This window comes from Adiantum capillus-veneris, chromosome 2 (assembly GCF_014529385.1).
Source record: "Adiantum capillus-veneris isolate H3 chromosome 2, ASM1452938v2, whole genome shotgun sequence".
Taxonomy (NCBI): domain Eukaryota; kingdom Viridiplantae; phylum Streptophyta; class Polypodiopsida; order Polypodiales; family Pteridaceae; genus Adiantum; species Adiantum capillus-veneris.
The window spans coordinates 25,320,613-25,327,053 of record NC_140932.1 but is presented as its reverse complement, the minus strand read 5'-3'; positions in this window follow the sequence as shown (position 1 = coordinate 25,327,053).

The window sequence follows — 6,441 nt, the reverse complement described above, 5'->3', positions numbered from 1 at the left end:
ATATAAGCTACCACCATTAACCCATCATTCCATGATGGGTTAAAGGGAAGGGTAACCCATGGTCCCCACCCAACCATCTTTGCCTATACTTATAGGTAGGCCCCGTGATGGTTTCCCACTGCCCTTGGCCTCACATTACTCCCCGCTTGGAGTAGCTATTTTTGTCCTCAAAAACAAAAGTGGGGTATTTCTGCTTAAGAACACTAATGTTTTCCCAAGTGGCACTTCTTCAAGCATATCTTTCCACTTAAGTAATGCTTGTCAGTAATCCACAATGATGACAAGTATGTAAATCATGATAGTCAAGAATGTGCTCCGGCTCATGTGGGTGGGTTGGAGGTTAAATGAAATCGACCAAAACCTAGTGATCAGTTACATTGTTTTCCCTTTGCAAGCATTTACGTAAACGATTTACATAAAAAACCAGATGAAGATTGCGGTTGAAAGAAGCTGCTTAGAGGAGCGCACTGCTACTGCTATCACACACGCCATTGCTACCCTTCCCCCTGTTGCCCCTCACACTGCCTTGACACTGCCAGCCCACTCTATCCTCCCCCTCTCGCATTGCCCTGGGCTGCTCGCCAAAGCCTGTGCACTGCCCAACGTTGCCCGCCCCACCCCACAGGATTTCACTCCCCTTGCGGTGCTCGCAACCTGCCAGCATTCCCTCACTCCCTCCTTGGTACTACTTCCCAACGACATCGACTCGCCCCGCCACTTCACCTCGCTCTCATCGACACCCTTGATTCCCCTTTGCTCGCCTTCGCAGCAAAACAGACACAGATGGAAGATTCTGCTCCGCCACAGAGGGACTCCACTAAAGCCCCTCGCCCGATCCCACAGAACCCACAATCCGACTTGCTCTTTCATCAACAGAGCAAGCGAGCTTAGAGGTAGAGGTGGCCTTCCTTTAGGCCACCTCTATTATCTACAAGATTCTTGGCACCAGACACAGCAGAGGGGAGGTGCGTGATCTCCTCCAGGCCCGCCTTTTCGCAGAGGTGGGTAAGATCCTCTATGTTCAACTTCTCGGACGGGTTACTACCATATAGAGTTTGGGACCCCCGAGATGGCGTCCAAGGTAATTGCAATGAGTCCCCTAGCCATCCGAGAAGTTCGAGCTCATTTTTTATAGTGGCGCCACGGTTTTGACCCAGCTATCAATGTTCTTATCGAGGAGGTAGACCTACCCATTTCGGTCTGGTTCCCCGGCTTGAGGAGAGAGTACCTTCCGCTTCTACCCATGATTGGCTCAGAGATTGGGACCGTCTTGGAGACACCTCGCACGGCAGCCTCTGTAGTTGGCAAGGCAACTAGAATTCCCATAGTACGTGTTTTGGTTCGGGACAGCCACACCCTTCCGAAGGTCATTCTACTACCTCAATTGAGTGGTGGTTGGTTCCACCACAGAGCATGGAGTGTTCGGGCCTTCAAAATTAGTGTTTTATTTGTCGACAGATGGGCCATCTTGTGAAGGCCTATCCACGAAGGAGGCCCCGACCTTCACCTCAGGCTCAGCCCCAGCCTCCTAGGGCTGGCCAGCAATAGCAGAAAAAATCACAGGGTACTCAGGCAGACTCAGCCTTCGAGCCTAGGGCTCAGGCAGAGGAGGGTTGATAGCAGGTTTGCGGCCGGCATTGTTAGGGGCCGCCAAGTTAGCCTAGCCCTCCGGGTGGTTGCCAACAGGCTCGAGACCAGCAGCAATGGGTTTCCGCAGGGACCCATTTCGACCCTCTTCAACAAGACAAGGTCCTTGCTCCACCCTCCACCTCAACCTCACCTTCGACAATCCCCTCCTCCCCTCGAGTTCTCCTCTGTCCCTCACCCCCTCCTCCTTCATCCTCCCTGCCTCCCCCCTCTGCTTCAATCGCTCACTGCCTCCCCACTCCTCCATCCCTCACTTCCCCCCCCGGTTTCCTCGTCTCCCTCCGCTCCTACCCGCAGCTGACCCTTGGGGTAGGTCCTTCCTCAGCTCCTAGGAGATCTCTTGGCAGTGATTTTGCCATGAGTCGCTTGGCAAGAGAGGGATAGCCGTTCTTGCGAACCCCCCTTCTGGTGCAGACGTCTCCCTTTGCAGCAATTCCTCATGGACTAATGAGTTTTGACATTTGTTCACAGGTGGGACTTCTTCACCTACCACTTCACACAGTTTCTCGATGATCCATCACCAGACTTTGAGGCAGCTTGCTTCAGAGTTCATGCACTATTCCTTGCAGCTAGAGGGATAGAAGCCCTAGACACAACGATTGGCTTCTCTTTTCCCCTATGTGGTAGGGACCAGTCTGAGTGGACTTTGGACTGAGTGAGGGAGTGGCTGCAGGCACAAGCCCTCGAGTTCTCTCACCACATGGGAGACCTAGGGGTTACAAACTTGGTACAGACTTTGTCGCCGTTGGCCAAGTTCTCAGTGACACCTCCAGACTCAGCAGGATGTAGACACATTATGGTACACCTCTTTGCTGACACGCAAAGCCCACCATGTTATATATACATACATGAGGACTCCTAGATAGAGGAGGTTGCCTTGTGCACGGCACGCTCTTCTAGGGATTGGACTAGACATTCTTTGCAGTTACACCTATCTTGGGGACGCTCAGATGCAGATTATTCCCCATCCAAGCCCGGCCTAAAAGATAGCACAATTAGCTATTGTTCCAGCATCAATTTTTTCTTGGTCTCCATGAGGATTCTCTCATGGAACGTGTAGGGATTAGGTGGGCCCCAATTTCAACGTTAGCAAGGTCGATTGCATCAGGAGCTTCAGTGATGCCTTGTGGGCGGAGAGATTGATCTTCTTATATTGTAGGAGCATCATCTTTGTGAGAGCCGCATTAGACAATTTGATCAGCTTTTGCACGGGCGATATATGACATTTTGGTCAGCTGCATTTGGACCTAATGTTATCCAGGGAGTGGTACATACTAGCAGCATGGAGAGAGTCTCGTCCTGCTCTGCAACACCTCATTGGCAGGAGGAGGGTCTCACAACAGAGTTCTTGTCAGCCTTCTGGGCAAGGTTGTGGGACGCCAGAAAATCGCGGTGAGTCACTTTGTTCCAGTGGCTAGTTGCACATAGAGCTGCAGTAGTGGGGAGTTGGCTAGTACATAGTGGCCTTTCGGCAACATGCACAGCTTGTGACCATCCTTTGGAGAGTCAGCGTCACTATCTGTGGGACTGCCCTATGGCACATCAGGTTTGGCTTCAGGTCCTCAGCACGACAATACACTTGGGAGGCAGCTGCTTGGTCCACTCTCACGGGCCTTGCACTACAATTTGAGCTATCCTCCACTAGCAAGATGATAGTGATACAGGGGGGGTCGTCCTTCACTCCAGCTGGCTACAAAGCTTACTCCACAGGAGTGGTGCAGTGAGAGAGGTTTGTTGGGAGCTCGTCTGTGGCCAAACACTCTAGTTCATCTAGCGGGCCCGTTGTTTTTGCATCTTTGAGGCTCGCCTTGTGCCTCCAGTGGAGACTATTCGAGATTTTTGGGTGGAGTTGATCCATACTCTTCAGGGGACAGTGGGAGAGACTTCATAGAAACTTTGACCACATGCGGGAGCGCAGAGAGGCATTCCTTCGACTCTGGTGCCCGGGGCCTCTCTTCACCATGGTCCGGGGTGAGCTCAGATGGCACTACCATCCACCTGTGTGGCTTTTCCCTCCTCCCATCTCCTGATTTAGCCCTCATTGTACATATGCTATTTTTTCATTGGGAGAGTCTCCCCTTATGGTTGTTGTAGTCCTCGCTGTGGTTGTAGCCATATGGGCAGTTTTATTAACTAATAGAAGGATCTTTTGCTCGAGGGAAAAACAAACCAGATGAATAAGAGAGTGCATAGGTGAAGAAAGTTTGATTTCTTGAATTTGCTTTAGTTGGAATGGGCCACAATATCTAGGAGATAATTTAAGCACAGGACCAATTTTCAAACTTTTTGAATGCTTTGGAACACGTAACAATACCTCTTCACCTTCCGTGAAAGTGACTTAGCTATGTTTCTCACCAACATACTTCTTCTATCTATCCTTTGGTTATTGAACATTTTGACGAGCAATTTTTAGCATATCCACATGGTCCTGGATAAAGTCCTTGATGTTGAATTTTCTCAGTTAGGCAACCCCACCGTAACTAGTGATTTGGGTTGAAATTTGTACATAAGCATGAAGGGACTAAACCTAGTCGTAACATGCTTCACACTATTTTAAGCAAACTCCAAAATAGGGATATAATCTTCCCAAACAAATTGCTTCTTGCTAACATATGCTCTTAGCATATCCTCTAGCACGTGATTAACTCATCCATCTGGCTCTAGGTGGTTTGCAACATTGAGATTGAGGTGTGTTCCCAATTGTTTAAAGACGACCCTCCAAAAGTAGTAAACAATCACTCACAATATTGTTGGGCAATCCATGTAACATTTACAGATCGTCAACAAACAACTTGGCTAACTCTCGAGTTTTAATGGTGGACTTGGTTGGAATAAACTTACAAAGTTTAGTCACCTAGTATGATCACCCATACCGAGTCATGAACTCATACGGTGGTTGGTAGATGCACAAGAAAATCCATAAAGATACTCTCCCATTTACCATTAGGAATCTCCAAAGGATATAGGAGACCTTTTGCCTTCAGACACTCTACCTTATTAACTTGACATTTTTGGCAATGCAAGACATAGTCTTTAACATACCCAATAGCCAGTAAGTCTTGCATTTTTGGCAATGCAAGACATAGTCTTTAACATACCCAAGTAAGCGTAGCCAGTAAAACTATCGTGTATGAGTGCATAAGTCTTCTTTATGCCTGGGTGCCCTACACTTGGGTTGTCATGATAGTCGTAAAGTATTTGGCGTCAAATGTGTGTGTCCTTCGTTACACAAACTCTCCCCTTGTGGAGTGGGTACCCATCATCAATGGAAAAATTCTTCCATCTAGTCAGCTTGTTACTCAAAAGAAAAGAACGGGCCGTGGAGGACATAGACACTATACCAACAATGGAGTGAGAAGGATCCCTCTTTTGACATAGCTCCACATCTTGGAGTATGCATCATCATGTTCGCATGTATCCTTAAGAGACTCCAAAAACTCACTTTGTAGTTTTGTGAACAAAGAGAGTTGATGTCCAACATTTGACTAAGAGGATCAGCTACTACATTATATCATCCTTTATGATATCAAAGTTTTGCATCATACTCCTGAAGAATCTAAGCCCACATTGTCTTTGGATCCTTCAAATTGAATTGTGGTATAAACCATTTGATCCTTTCATGGTCAAACACTATTTCACAATTGAGCACCACATTTGTTCAAAGCATACACTATTGCATATAGCTCTCTTTCATAATAAGTAGAATAATTTTGCTTTGTAGAATCAAGGTTCTTGCTCTCAAAAGCAACTGGCCTTTCCTCTTGAAGAATAACTGCTCCAAACAACTCAATTGATGGCATATATTTTGAGCACAAAAGGTTTCATTGGATCAACAATAGCTAATATGGGTGCAGTAGCTAGAGCGACTTTAAGTGCATCAAAATGATTTTAAAATGCAGGCGTAGGCGATTGCCGGGGGAGAGTACCCCTCGCTCCAAAGTTGTTGAAAACATATAAGAATCCTAGCAATGTCCTTGTTTAGGCATATCTTGCACTAAATAGAGTTTGGAGAGAAGGTTGCATTATGATCAATTGAAAACAAGACACCATATCCCATAGTTCATTAAGGATTTCTTATGCTTGTGTGAAGTTTTCTACATTCAAAGATACCACATTCGGAGAAAATCCATTACCTCGTCGCATATGCTGAAAACAACCTAGAGCTTCCTGGCATGTCCTTATCGGCATATCCAATGTTGAAAAGTAGACCATAAGCTCATATAAGAACTTTTTGTTGGCGGTCCTTTAGACGCTTAACAATGATTTTGCAAGGGATGATTAGATCTATGGCTCTTCTATACTAGCTGATTGAAACTTCTTTGTAAGTTAGGTGACAATGCAATAATCGAGTCCCAATTTTAGTTTTCCACCTTCTACGTGGACAATGTTAACAAAGTAATAAGTAATTGATAACTTTGCCTCATGAGTAGTGGGATCTTGCGGTTGGATGAACGAGTTGTAGTTCTCAAGCAAAGTAATCTCAAGTAAATGGTAATCACGAGTATCTCCAGATTACAGTGCCCCCCCCCCCCCCCCCCCCCCCTGCCCCCTTCACCTCTTAGGATTGAACCCACACCCTAACCTAGAGAAGACATGCCGCCTTGACCACGTTGCCCACATGTGCTTTCATGATGAATAGGACTCCATGTCGGCTTTTGATGTGCGAATGTATCGGGTAGCCATAATAATCTCAACCTTGACCTTTCTTATCATGACAAGCTCTATTGTGTGATTGTTGTCGGCACCCAAGATTGATAGGGGCCATTGATCCCACCATGTCACTAATTGACACCT